We start from the raw sequence: 15,455 nt of genomic DNA on the forward strand, positions 1-15,455 counted from the left end.
ATTCGTTTGTTTAACTTTCTTTCGTAAAATTCTGAATGTGGATGAGATAATTAAGCGTCCTAATAAATAGGATAGAATCGGATAAAATGGTGGGTCACTAAATCAAGATTGGCATTGGTATACAAGGCGAATCATGACCAAACATAAAATTAATTTCATATAAAAACTGGCCTGAGCAAAGAGGTTAGATAATACGAAGTGATAAGTTGATTATTTATCAATTTAAACATATAAATTAGTTAGAGACTTTGGCCCTAATGACTATAGATCGAACCTATCCAATTTTTACAGTACGATGGTTGGTTGTTCAGTTAAGGGGCGTAAAACAAAAAAATACGCTGATCGAGCATACTATGTATAATGATTATACCTTAATAATTGACGAAATTTTGATGAAACGTGATCATATGCGTGGGTTTGGAAGATTGGAGCTTAATAGAAGAAAGATGGGCGAAAATGTGAAGTAAAGCCAAAGAAATGTCGGAGTGCACGTAGCTTGTTGTCTTTTCTTTGAGCTTCATGCTTCATCCTAACGGCTTTACATCTTCGATTAATTTCCTTCTTAAAACGATTAATCAGTGCACTCTTTTCACTGGTAAAAGAAATCTTCCTCGGTCAATTTGATATTGGGCTTCCTCTTTTCTTCGAGGGATGAAATTCAGAAATAGCCAGAATTATAAGTGATAATTCAAAAATTATCATAGTTCAAAAGCAATCGAAATTTAGCCACTTTTTATGTAAAGATAAATTTGAACGAAAATATTATTCAAAATCCGAAAAATATTCCAGCATAATATTCTGGAGTTCAAATTTTTTTACATGTGAACTTCCAGCATAATATGCTGGAGTTCCAGAATAATATACTGGTCCAGCACAATATGTTGGAAGTTCATACACAAGTGCTCCAATCTCCAGTATATTATGCTGGAGTTCCAGAATAATACGCTGCAAATTCATACACAGGTGCACCAATCTCCAGTATATTATGCTGGAACTTTTCTTGTTGCAGCAAAATAATGGCTATTTTTCAATGACTTTGCAAAGGCTAGCTATTTTTCAATTACCAGTCCAAAAACCGGCTAGCCCGTGCTATTTTCAGTTCTTCATGTGGAAACATAGACTATTTTATATTTCCTCCGTTTCAATTTATGTGGATCTATTTTGATTGGACACGGAGTTTAAGAAAAATAAACTTTTGAACCTGTAATGTAATATGAGGCACATATATTTTGTATGGCTATAAATCATTACATAAAGCTAAATTGTTTCTAAATATGAAAATACATTATTTTTTTGGCACAGACTCAAAAGGAAATACGTTCATAAAAATTGAAACAGATGGAGTATATATATGTATACCGTTAAGGGGAATGGTAAGGGGTCGACCAAGCAATGGACGTACCCGTAAGGCGTAATGGTGACGAGCGTCTCGGCCACTGCCGAGATCGAGCCATCGAGAAGGCTTGCACAGCAAAATATATGCGGTCATGTTAGAGCAAGTAAAGAGGAAGATAGTCGAGAAGGGGTATGTTGGTTAAAGACCGTTGGATAAAGGGGAAGGTGAGTAATATATATATATATATGAGAGATAAAGCAGAAAGAGATGGAGGTCCCATAGGAGATAAAGAAACAGAAGACTTGGATGAGACCTCTGAGTAACAAAGCAAGAAGCCTAGATTACGAGTTACGAACCTTTGTAAACGCCACTGTTGAATCAATAAAGCCAGATCTCATAGTTATCAACGAGATTCCTTCCTTATCTTCTTTGCTTTTACAAATACAAAACAATATATCAAGGATGTAAGCTTATCATTTACGTTTGATGTTTTTAAATCATTCTAAGAAATGTTATATAAACTCAGCCTCATTTTATTCTAGTATCCAATATGCTTAGATCTAAAGTTGATTATGTTTGGCTAGGATTTACCCTCTATTTTATCATTAATTGGTTTAACCAAAAGGCTCAACACTTTTTGGTCAAATAATTTGGCGCCGTCTGTGGGGATTTCTTAGCCAAATTCTTTAGTTTCCTTTAGATCTAGAACCAGCTAAGTTTTACTTCCAGGCTGTTACAACCTCACCATCTCGGTAACAACGCCAACTTGAAAAGAATGGTAGATAAGTTTTTGAGATAACCGTACCAATCTAGGTCAGTTCCCCACATAAAATAAAAATCATGACCGATGTCTATACAAGACCCATGCCTCACCTGTAACGATGGGTTTGGCAGATCATATGCATGTTTGAAGTAGAACCACGGTCACTATGCGCTTGGCATGACCGCAATCCCATGCGATGTATTCACCTTGTATACCAACCTGTACTTCCACCCCTTGGGAAAGGATGATAGCCTACTGCGTAACCCTTTGAAATAGCAGGCACATCCAGCCTTATTTTCGTATCACGCACACCGGATGATTTATGAACAAAGTATAACATGTTTCCCTTATTGTTTGCGCATATTGGACTGGCACTCGGCCTCGGTATCCCAACTCATGAGAAGTCTTGACGCGATTAAATGGCGAAGCCAAACATGGCTGCCAAATTAGAAACCACTATTCGAGTACGAGGCGAAGAGAGTAACCCTACAACGCCGCTCCTCCTTTCACCGACTTGCCAGGCCGAGGTAACAGACGATTTCATTTGGGTTTATCTTATCACACTCTTTTGTTGGTTCGAAGCAGGAACACGTGCACTCGCATAGGTACGCGAGCAAGGGACGAGCGCCGCCAAAACACTCTAGGAAAAGGTTCCGTACCATGCCATCTCGCGTGTAACGACCGAGCAAAACCCTCTAAGCTACACTATATTACAAATATTAGAAATGGCTCGGTGCAGGTCGACTATTGAAAAACAATCTCCAATGAAAGCAAAATTAAGCAAACTGGGACTCGCCCATGAAACACGCGGCATTCTCCAATGAAAGCAAACTGGGACTCACCTAGGAAACGCACAGTATTCTCCAAATGAAAGCAAAATTAAGCAAACTGGGACTCACCCAGGAAACACATAGTATTCTCCAAATGAAAGCGAAATTAAGCAAACCAGAACTTGCCCCGACGCACGCGTAAACAACACGACGACGAGTAATGCTCTCTAACAGAAATAACACAACGGGTTATAATTTCGACCTAGCTCGAATTAACACCCTTACGGCCATCGGCCATCGCCATAAGAAAAGAGAAGTTCGACCTCGCTCGAAATTACAACAGGTTACAATTTTGACCTCGCTCGAATTAACACCCTTACAGCCATCGGCCGTCGGCCATCGCCATATGAAAAGAGAAGTTCGACCTCGCTCGAATTCATAACGGGTTATAATTTCGACCTTGCTCGAAATAACAACCCCTACGGCCATCGGCCTTCACCAAAAAAAGAAGTTGGACTTCGCTCGAATTCACAACGGGTTATAATTTCGACCTAGCTCGAAATAACACCCCTATGGCCATCGTCCATCACCATATGAAAGGAAGGTTCGACCTCGCTGGAATTTACAATTGGTTATAATTTCGACCCCGCTCGAATTAACACCCTTATGGCCATCAGCCACCGCCGGTTAAAAGTAAAAATTCACCCACCCGAATCAACAAAAATCAAATTTCGGCCTCGTTCGAATATATAAGTGAGAAATTGACTCCTCCCAAGATGGCGACTCCCATTTCAACCACGCACGAGCATATAAGTCAAACTTTCGCGCAAGTTGGCAATTCCAAGTCCGACCTCGCTCGAATACATATGGAAAAATTAACTTTGCCTAAATTGGTAAGTCAGAATTCAATCCCGCTCGAGTATACAAATCAAAGCTAACTTCCCCCAAGATAGCGAATTTAAATTCGACCTCGTCCGGATTAAGGTTGGTTCTGCCTGAGTTTGCAAATCAGAAGTCAACCTCACCCAAACTCGCAAGTTCGGATTCATAATTAAAAGGGTCAGGGACTCATCAATATGAAAATCAAAAGATACACAAATGAAGGCGAAACAACTATTTTATTCCAATATACGTGCGCGACAGCCACACCCTACAAAAGGCCGAAACGGGCCCTCAGGGAAAGATGAAAGTAAACAACAAAAGAAAAAAAAACTAGGTACAAATGTTGCACCAAAAGCTTCACTCAGCATCATCCCCACCGTCGTTCTCCCCAACATCATCGTCACCATCAGAAGGGAAATCATCCTCGTTATCAATGCCCTCACCAGCCTCTGGTGTCGCAGGATCGTAACGCAGGCAGTGCTAGCCTCGCGTGCCTTCGCCCGAACATCTTCAAAGGCGGCCTCTGGAACATTCCCCGCCTCCCACAAACCCTTGTATATATCTCGTTGGGCCTCGGCATGGACCCATAGCTCATACAAGCGGCGGGGACAGAGGCGGATTCAACCTGGGCAACAGTTGTTCCTTCTCGGCCTTGAGTGCCACGACCTGGTCTCATAGGCTCGAAGCCTCCCAGTCAATTTCACCAACACACTCCTCGAGCCGAGCCATCCTCAGCGTGGCCGTTGCCCTCTCAGATTCCTGCTCAGATTGGAGGACGCGAATCATGTCCTCCAACGCTGCCGCTCTCGCCAAAGCCGACGTCTGAGCCTCCTCGGCACTTTCCATCTCGGCCACTTTCTTTTCCAGCTCGGCCAACTTCCTCATCCACTCTGTGCTCAAAGCTTCGACTCTGGTAGCATTTTGCTCAAGTTCGGCTTGCAGAGTGAACACCTTCGCCAGAAGGTCCTCGCACTCCGCGGCAACCCCTTTGCCAACCTCTAGTTCCTCGTCTTTGGTACGGAGCAGCTCCTCGAGCTCACTGTATCTGCGGATAGACTGCACCAGCTCCTGATCTCTTTTCTCCAACTCCTCCCTGATGGGCTGGGTGCCGATACCCGCCCTGAGCCTCTCGTGCATCTCATGGCACTTGTTGTGATACCGCCGATACTTTTCGAGCATTTTCAGAAAAATCTTAGCCCGCATCTCGGCCCTAAGAGCACTCTCGACCTCCAGCATGTAAGACTAAAAACAAAAAGAGAGAAGAAGAAGAAGAAAGAGAAGAAAGGAGTCAGTAAAGACAAAGGTCACAAAGCAAAAAAAAAAGAGAAAAACGAACTCACCCTTAGGCCCATCGCGGCCACACCGCATGACAACTCGGAGTCGCTGACATCCTGAAGAGCTCCGCTTTCTGCGGCAGAGCATAGAAGGTCAAACTGCGGCACAAAATCCACCGCGTCTTGTAGCAGGTTAAGATACGACAGAATTTCGAGTATTCGGGAAGGGCCTCCCGCTCTCACTACAGTTCGGGTAAAGCCATCCTCGAACATCCTTACGTCCTCAGGATCAATGTCGGATTCAGACTCATAATCATCAACCATGACGCTTTTCCCCCTCTCATCAGCCGAAGAAGGGGTGCGGTTCGGCCGGGATGTCGAAGGGCTGCCCGAAATAGCAACGGCAGCCTCGGAATCCGTCTCTCCGCTACACCAGCCTCTTGATCGCTCACAACAGGCGTAGCCTCCACGACCGGGTTGGCACCACCGCCGGCTTCGGGCACTGCCAAGGCAAGGTCGCCTCTCGAAGATGTTTCGGCTGGAGGAGCCTCTTCCAACATTTCCCGCCGTCTCTTCGATTGGGCCTCTCCACTACTAGTGCGGGAAGATTCACCCGTGAACGGACTGCGAAAGTCGGAGTCTCTGGCTGAGGAGTATCCTCCGCACGCGCGGCTTCGGCCGCGGGCGCAGATCGGGCAGTAGCTCTCGGCGTAAGCGGGGCAGCGGCCCTTAGCGCAGGCCGGGCAAGGGGCGCCAGTTGACGGAATACGAGCGGAGGAGCCCTCGTCCTTCGCGCTCTCCGACCTGCCAATAAGGAAATATTAGATCATATAACGACAAGGTTAAACTATGAGGTAAAGAATAAAGAGAAACTGCAGCAGGCCGACTCACCAGTAAGAGGCTTATGCCCATACTTCTCATGGAAAGACTCCCACTCACGAATCCCCATCGCATGGAGGAGAATTGTGCTCACCCATTCGCGGATATCGGCAACTAGCGGGGGATATGGTCTCTCGGCTGCAAAAGCAAAAACAAGTCCTTAAAGACGACCGTCTTGAGAAAAATCACAAAGTAAACAAAGGAAAACTCACGAGCGAAGTTCCACGTCTCTGGAAACCCTGCCGAGTTAGCCACAAGGTGCTCTGTCCGCAAATAGAAGTAGCTTTCCCAAAAGCGGTGATTAGCCTTATCGTCCATCTTCACCACCAAACTCTTGTTCCTCGATGGCACATATGCATCATCATACCCCGAAGAAAATGAGGGGCAAAGATGTGAAGCATGTGCCCTAATCAAGCACAAGCGACGTTAATTAATTTCCATACTCTCTAATCAAGCAGAAGTAATGTTAATTAATTTCTTTGCTTTTGCTTTCTTTTTCTTAGTATTCATTATTTAAACTCCCCGCTGATTTTCTTTTCGTTGATACAAAGCTCCTTCAAATAATATTTTCATCAAAATATTAGAGCTTCCGAAGGCAGTAATAACGATATTAATAAGCAAGAAAATAAAATATTATTGAACTTGGAACAGTATATAGCACAAGTTTTTAGAAATTTCCTCCTCGTACAATGGCTGCTGAACTCACTATTTATAGTTGCGCCTAGGGAACAAGGTCTTAGGATCAAGCCTCTATTAATTGATAATTATGGGGGCCATTGAAGAATGTGGAACGACAAGCTATGAATGTCATATTTTCTGTAACGACCTATGTACTTAATGATATAGAATATTCTCCATTGAATGTTACCGGGTGGCAGGCATTTATTTGTCTTTATGAGCAACATTCTTTTCGGGGACAACCAAGATTGCTGCCTCCGGGCTTGATTTCTACTTGTCTCATTTTCCATCTGTCTCCGGTTACACGTGTCGCTTAATTATGCAAGTACTTAATATGAACATATTTTTTCCTATACAGATAGTTCCCCTGCTTTCCGGTGGCACATGCTTGTGTCACCAGGAAGTTCATGAAGATACCGTTCTTGGCGGAAAATTCTCTGACCCCATCTAAAAAGTTTATGACGGTTGATTAGTCGAACGTCTGCATTTAATGCCCGAACACACGTCAGCCCATGATTCAGCAACACTTTCACCGGTTCTCAAGGTAACTATGGCTATGATTTACCGCCTATTCATTTACTTATACGCATCAATCTTCTTCTTTTTCACTTCATAATTTTCCAAACTCTCAAACTTTCTTTACTCAACTCACTCTTGCTTTCAACCTTCTTCTTCAGAGAAACCCTTATTTCCCTTTGTTAACTATGGCTTCTTCTTCCAAAAACTCTAGTTCTTCAAAGGACAAATAAAGTATTGATGATGATCCTCCTCCTACGGTGAGCACCATTATCCCCAGAAAACTTACTACGACTAATGATTTCGAAGAAAAGTTCCCTTCTTCTAACTCTCGCAAAAGGGCTCTTGGTGTATATCCTTTTTCTAGCCGTCTTTCTAGTATTCTTGCTATGAAGGAAGACTGTGGTTGCAAAGATTTAAACATCATTGCTCGTGATCTAGCGAAGCGGGTAACCTTCTCCAAGAAGGGTTTTACTTTCGTTTACACATACCCGTTCACTTTGGGTCAATTTTTATTAAGCGGGGGGCTTGACTCCGTTACCTTAGAGTTTTACTTTCGTTACCAGGTCTGTTTGGCACAGGTGAGCAGTTCTATGTGGCAGACGGTCACTTGTCTTCGGCGTCTATGTCAGGAGACGGGGGAAGAGCTCTCCCTGGCTCGACTGATGAACCTTTATTCCCCCAATATTTTTCGTAGGGGAATGATAAACTTCAGCAAACGTGGTCACCATGATTTGTTCACCAGCATGGATGATGACAATGACCGTGGATGGATGGAGCGGTTCATTGTAGTTGCCGCTAGGGACATTATCCCGGCCACAACTCCATTCTTTCCTGAATCATGGAACCGTACTCATAAGTTCAACGTCTGTCTTTTCTCCTGGTTAAAGGTTGTCCCATGCTATCACTGATCCTTCTTTTTTCATTATTTCAGCAACTCGGTGGCCACCACCAAGGGTTGAAGGCTCGGACCAGTGGGTCCAAAAGATTTTGGATGTTACTATGCCTGAGACCCGCCGGTGGAAAGAATTGGCCCTTAAATACGGGTGGAAGGCTAAAAATCATGGTAAATTGATTCTCGAACTTATGTTGTTTTCATCTCACATATGAGAGAACCAGCTAGCTCTTCCCTTGGTTGAATTCAGGTCTTCCACAGGGCTCTGTTACTGTCCCCGAGGAGGATGTTTTGGCTGACCCCGTAGATACGACGAGGTTGCTGCAGGAGGCCTTCACTCGAACAGGTGTCATCGGACCTGCTTTTGGTGCAAGTGTTTTCTCTCGGAGTCCCCGGCTGAAGAACAAGTGGAAAATGCGACATTCCTCTACGGCCGAGGGCCAAAAAAAGGCGAAGAGCTCCACGCCCGAGCCAGCCGCAGACACTGTGGTAATCGACGATTATGGAGGAGCCAGTGATGAGGGGGATTCTCTACATAGAAGAAGACGACCTTCATCAGCTTAATAAAATTCTCAATCTGTTGAGCTAGTTACACTAACTGAGGGCGACGTCCAGGCGCTCTGGGTAATTTGACATAGTGGAAGATGCCAACTCTTGCTTTTGAGTCCCAATTGTTGTTCCTGTTATCGTGAGGCTGGGTAACGGGTCTCTTCCGTCTTCGGTTGATGAGCAACCAATAACTAGCACTTCTTCAGTTGCAGCTGCTTCTCAACCTACAATGCCATCATCTTTATCTCCTTCTTCGCCACTTTGCTCTCAACACCAACAACTGTTATATCATCTCCACCGGCCGCAGTCGTCCGAGAAGAGGATGTCCCTCCTCTCGAGTTCCAAGTTCATGGGAATTTGGGACATAACTATTCGGCCCCCTCCACAGATCCTCAGAGGAGGAGGAGCGTCTCCCTCTCGGTTTCTACCGAATTCCATCTGTTATCCCGGCCAGTAGAACTTGCCAATTATCTGAAGCCTCTAGATCAAGAGAAGGATATGAATAAAATACAGGCTTTCTTGGGAGAGTGTATAGTGAACAATTCCATGCACAATGCAACAGCGGCACGGTCTTTGTTCCCTCTGTTGTTCCTTCTAACTTTGTTATGGCAGGATTTTTAATTTGTACTTTTGTTTTACAGGCTAACTTCCTTGCTTCTGAGGGCTTTCAGAGGCTGATCCTTGGTAAAGAAAAGCTCACATCCGAGAAGGATCAACTGTTGGCCGAGCGGGATCAAATTGTTGCTCGCCTCCCTACACTGAAGGCATAAGCTGCCGAGGTCGGTGAGTTGGAGGCTCGATTGCAGCAAAGCGAGCAAGAGGTAGTGACCCTCAGCCAAGAGGCCGCTATGTTAAGGGTACAATTTGAAGAGGCCAAGGCAAAGTGGATCGATTTCTAAAATGGTGTTCTTGCTGCTGTCAATTGTGAGGCTGCCTCCACTGAAAGAGTAAATTATTTGGAGGCGGCCTTGAACTCAAAAACTGAAGAAGCTGTTGTCGCGGAGGAGTATCGCGCCTGAATGAAGGAGAAGTACAAGAAGGTTATGGGGCACAATAAAGTTTATAACTCCATTATCCGTGACTTGATGTTAGCCTTCAAGCTGCTAGATCCTAGCAGAATAACCTTTCGACCGTGGTTGACCAGCTTAAGGAAGAGCTTCAGCGCCTAGCGGCTTCCCCCATTGTTGAAAAAGCATATTATATGTACAACATGAGGATAAAAACCTTGGAGGAGGCCAAAACGGGTGTCATTGACTTTGATATCGAGATTACCAAGGCCAGTGAGCTGGAGTACTCTGCTCGAAGGGGCCTCCCGGTCCAACCTGATGTGACTGAGTCCTCTGGTTCCGGTTTTAAATTCTCAGGAACTAAAGAAGAAATTGAAGGGGATGATGATGAAGGTTAGGACCTCGAGCCTGGTGGCAAATCCTCCTACTTCTCCCGGGGGCGCAGATGCTTCTCTTCCCCTAGATTCTGGGGATGCAGTGGTTTAGCTTTTTGCTTTTTCTCTTTTTTGTTTTTTACTTCAACTTTTGTACTTGTGTTGCTTGGCACGTTGTTATATAGAAGTGCTTTTTCATTTAAGTATTGTGCAAGTTTTTCTCTTTGCGTCGAATTATGCAAGGCTTCGGGTGTATTTTTTCACGATAGCATTTGGATTCCAGGCATAAGTTCTTCCGGAATCAACCCTTTGCTCTGAGGGTTTCATAAGAGAGGGCCCTCTTACGTTTATGGTGCTCTTGAAGAGGACGTCTCCTGTTCATTCCAGCACTATCATATGAAGTACTTGTTTAACTTTCAAATGATAAATTTAATTCATCATTCGACGAGAAACAAGATAAAAATAAAAGGACTTTACTTTATTCCTTCCATTTTCAAAAGTACACGAGAATTCGTTGTGCTAAAAAGAAATTGCCATTACTTGTGACTAATTTGTACAACTTGTTTATACAGAGCTGGCCGTGCACCCCGGTCCCGATGATACAACTTTATTCCCAAATTTCGTAGTCCTGGTTCATGTGGCAGTTGTGTTGCCATATTCTCATATCATACCCCCCCCCCCCCCCAGTGTTTGAATGCGAAGAATGCGAATTTGAACACTGGAAGTCTTTCTCCTTTGAAGATTCCACTAGCGAATGGTTGGATAATTTTTGGTTCGATAGCAAGATTCGCCTCCCGTTAGGAACTTTGCTATATAGTCAAAGATTACCTAACCACCCACAGTGACTTGCACTCGTGAACGGTCGGGTAACCCTTGGCCCGATAGCAAGCTTTGTTTCCTGGTAGGAACTTTGCTATTAAGCAAAATATTATCTAACCATCCCGTAGTGGCTCATTGCTTGCATGGCTTATTATTTAAAGGTCTTATTTGTGCTGACGAATCTTCCTTCGTAGTATGACTTTCGTTGCTGCCTCAATAAAAACCTTTCCATAAAAACCAATTGGGACAAAAGCTAGACGAAGGGAAAAAGAGTGCAACACATACTTTCAGTATAGGTGGTGCTCATCAACGATAGTATCTTTTGAGGTGTGCCACATTCCATTTGCTCAGCAGCTTTACTCTATCTTGGTTTTCCTGGTGACAGCTGAAACCCAGTAGGAGCCTTCCCACGTTAGACCTAGTTTTTCTGCGTTGAGCTCCCGGGTGTTTTGAGTTACTTTCCTTAAAACCAAGTCTCTTACTTTGAAATAACGGGGGTTGGCTATTCGATTGTAATATCTTTCCATTCTCTGTTTTTGGACCGCCATCTTTATATGTGCCAAGTCCCTGTGTTCGTCGAGCAGCTCCAATCTGACCAATAATGCTTCGTTGTTTGTTTCTTCATCCGCCCGGAAGTATCTCAGGGTAGGTTCTCCTACTTCCACCGGGATTAAGGATTCTGCTCCGTATATGAGAGAAAAAGGAGTCCCCCCATGCTCAATTTAGCCGTTGTTCGACACGCCTATAGTACTCCCTGCAGCTCTTCAGGCCATTTGCCTTTGGCTGCTTCCAATCTCTTTTTGACATTTTTGATAAATACCTTGTTTGTTGATTCTGCTTGACCGTTTGCGCTCGGGTGATAAGGTGATGATGTGATTCTTTTGATTTTCAGGTCTTCAAGGAATTTTGCAACCTTTGCGCCTATAAATTATGGCCCATTGTCGCAGGCTATCTCTTTTAGTATCCCAAACCTGCAAGTTATGTTCTCCTACAGGAAATCTACCACTTCACACTCGCCGATTTTCTAGTAAGGACCTACTTCATCCTATTTAGAAAAGTAGTCAGTTAAAATCAAGAGAAACCTTACCTTATTGGGGCCCAGTGGCACGGACCGACTATGTCCATTCCCCACTTCATGAATGGCCAAGGTGACAGAACCGAGTGTAATGACTCTGACAGTTGGTGTACCAACGGTGCGTGGCGTTAACTATCGCATTTCTGAACATAATCCTTTGCGTCTTGTTCCATCCGGGGCTAGTAGTATCCTTCCCTAATCATCTTTAATACTAATAAGTTCACACCCGAGTGATTACAACAGATCCCTTCGTGAACTTCTCTCATGACGTAATTAGCTTCAGAGGCTCCAAAGCATCGGGCCAACGGGCCTTGAAAGGATTTTCTAAATAATTGACCTCCCCTGAAGCAGTATCGAGATGCTTTCGTGCGCAACGCACGAGATGCCTTGGGGTCTTCATGTTGCTTTCCATGCTCGAGATAGTCAATGATCTCATTTCTCCAGTCCTAAACCTAATTGGTCGCGTTTACTTCATTATAGTTGTCTACGTCCACTACCGAATGCATAAGCTGTATGACCGTACCGGAGTCCGATCCTTTCATTTCCGTGGATGATCCCAGATTCACTAGTGTATCTGCTTCCATGTTTTCTTCCTTCGGGATGTGGGTAATTGACTATTCCCTGAACCGTTATAGTAGAGCATGGACTTTCACTACATATTGTCGCATGCGTTCCTCTTTGGCTTCGAAGATCCCGTAAACCTGATTTACTACCAACTGGGAATCATATTTGATTTCTATTACCTCGGAGTCCAGTCCCCGGGCCAGCTCGAGCCCTACAATCAAAGCTTCATATTCGGCTTCATTTTTAGGCAGAGGAACAGTTCTTATGGCCTGCCTTAGGGTTTCTCCCGAAGGTGTGATTAGCACTACGCCGAGCCCGGACCCTTTCACATTGGAAGCTCCGTTGGTGAACAAGGTCCAAACTCCCAAAGTCGATTCTGACACCATCACTACCTCTTTGGTAGCGAAAGGTAGCAGTTCCAGTTTGAAATCGGCCATAAAGTCAGCTAAAACTTGTGAGTTAATCGCACTTCTAGGTTTAAATCGATGTCAAATTCACTCATTTCGACTGCCCACTTGGCATGTTGACCTAAAAGTTTAGGTTTGCGAAGTATATTCCCCAAGGGAAAGGTTGTCACCACGGCTATCGGATGACATTGGATATAAGGCCTAAGCTTTCGAGCGGCAACCACGAGAGCTAAGGCCAATTTTTCCAGATGTGGGTAGCGAGTTTCCGCTCCCGTTAAAATTTTACTAACATAATAAAAAAGAGATTACGTACCTTCGTTTTCATGGACTAAAATGGCGCTTACCGCTACCTCTGAGACCACTAAGTAAATCAGCAATTGTTCGCCTTCCTCCGATTTCAATAATAGAGGGCTCGAGAAATACCTTTTCAAATCCTTCAGAGCAGATAGCATTCCAGAGTCTATTTGAAGTTGTTCTTATTTCTGAGAAGTGAAAAGAAGTGATGACATTTCTCCGAAGACTGGGAAATGAATCTGCTTAAAGCGGTCAGTCTTCCTGTCAACCTTTGAACCTCTATCACGTTTGATAGCTGGTCAGGGATGTCTTTGATGGCTTTAATTTTATCGGGATTGACTTTAATCTTCTTTGCGACACCCGGAACCCCAAGAACATAGCGGAGCTGACTCCGAATGCACACTTTTCGGGGTTAAGTTTCATGTTGTGCTTCCTTAGGATGTCAAAGGTTTCTTGCAGTTGTTAAAGATTATCACCTGTGTTCAAAGACTTAACCATCATATCATCTATGTAAACTTCCATGGTTTTCTCTATTTGTTTCTCAAACAGTTTGTTTACAAGCCTCTGATAAGTCGCTCCGTCGTTCTTTAGCCCAAAAGGAATCACATTACAGCAATATGTGCCTAAGTTCGTTAAGAATGAAGTTTCTTCTTGATCCTCCGGGTTCATATTGATTTGGTTGTACTCGGAGTAAGCATCGAGAAAACTTATTATCTCGTGTCCGTCCATCGTATCAATCATTTGATTAATGTTTTGCACTGGGAACGAGTCTTTGGGACACACCTTATCTAGATCCTTATAGTCTACGCACATGCAAAATTTATTATTCTTCTTGGGAACTACTACTATGTTACTAGGATACTTTACCTCCCAGATTGAACGAATATCAAGAAAACAAGTTACCTCCTCTTTGACGAATTTGTTTCTGACCTCGGCAATAGGGCATTTTTTCTGCCTTACCGGAGGGATGCTAGGATCCAGACTTAACTTATGCACGACCACTTCTGGTGGGATACCTGTCATATCCTCATGCGACCATGCAAAACAGTCAACATTAAATTTAAGAAATTATCTGAATCCTGACCTGAGCTACGGGTTTAGTCCTGTCTCCAAGTGGAACTTCCTTTCCAAGAACTTTTCGAACAACGCGACTTGCTCGAGTTCTTCTGCTGTGGACTTTGTTGCTTCCGTTTCTTCTGGTACCTGGAAATATCTTGGTACATGATAAGGGTCCGATTCCTCTTCCCCCTTGTTGTCTTCATTTGACTCAGGAGCGGTCGTTGGTTCCTGTAATTTCTATGCCGCCTGTTCTTTCTCTTTGCTATTGGAAATTGAGATCGCGTTCATCTCCCATGCCGCTGGTTGGTCTCCTCTTATTTGTTTAATTCCCTCCGGAGTTTGGAATTTCAGTAGTTGATGATACGTTGACGGCACAACTTTCATCTCGTGTAGCCATGGTCTCCCAAGGATAATATTGTAGCCCATATCAATATCTACTACTTCAAAAAGGGTCATCTTCATTACCCCTTCGACATTCATAGGCAACAGAATCTCTCATCGGGTTGTCACGCTTGCCAAATTCAACGCAGCGATGAGCTTTGTGGCCGGAATGATACTTCCGATCAGCTTGGCTTGCTCCAGCACTCTCCATTAGATAATATTGGCTGAACTTCCTGGGTCCACCAAAACACATTTGATTTTAAAATCTAAAATAATAAGAGAGATTACCAGGGTATCGTTATGCGGTAGTAAGAGTCCATCTACATCCTCCTTTATGAAGGTGATGTCGTCCTCAGTGACTTCCCAGGGTCTCTTGCTATGAATCACTGATACCTTTGTCTTTTTCACTACCGAGAAAGTTACACCATCAATCTCGTTCCCCCTAAAAATTGAGTTGATCGTCAGACGAGGGGGATTTTTTCTCGCTTTTGAGGGTTCCGCATTATCCCGATTGCGGCCGTAGTTGATCTTAGTCTGGTCGCTTAAGAATTCTCTGTGTCGCGCCCCCTTTTTCCTCTTCTTGTTGTGCCCGATCCCCAAAGCATTGAAAAAGATAAGGGGGAACTTACCTAGTGAGAAGTCTTACCATGGGAGTTTATACCTCTATTGGCGATCCCTCTTCGTTGAGGTTACGAAGTCAGTTAGTCGAACTAGAAAACTATAAAGAAAGGGAGGCTAAGGTTACGAAGTAAGGTCAGCTGGTTAAGGAAAGCTCAGGTTATGAAATCGCTTAGCCGTTAATTAATTTAAAAATAAAAGAAAAATGAAAGTAGTAGTGAGGCGTCGGTACGGAGTTGCGTCAGCTGTGGATATAGACTAGGCTAAGGGACGGACTTCATCTCTTCTATTTTCTTCACTTACACCTTACACTTC

The sequence above is a fragment of the Nicotiana attenuata genome, unplaced genomic scaffold (genome assembly GCF_001879085.1).
Source record: "Nicotiana attenuata strain UT unplaced genomic scaffold, NIATTr2, whole genome shotgun sequence".
Classification (NCBI taxonomy): Eukaryota; Viridiplantae; Streptophyta; class Magnoliopsida; order Solanales; family Solanaceae; genus Nicotiana; species Nicotiana attenuata.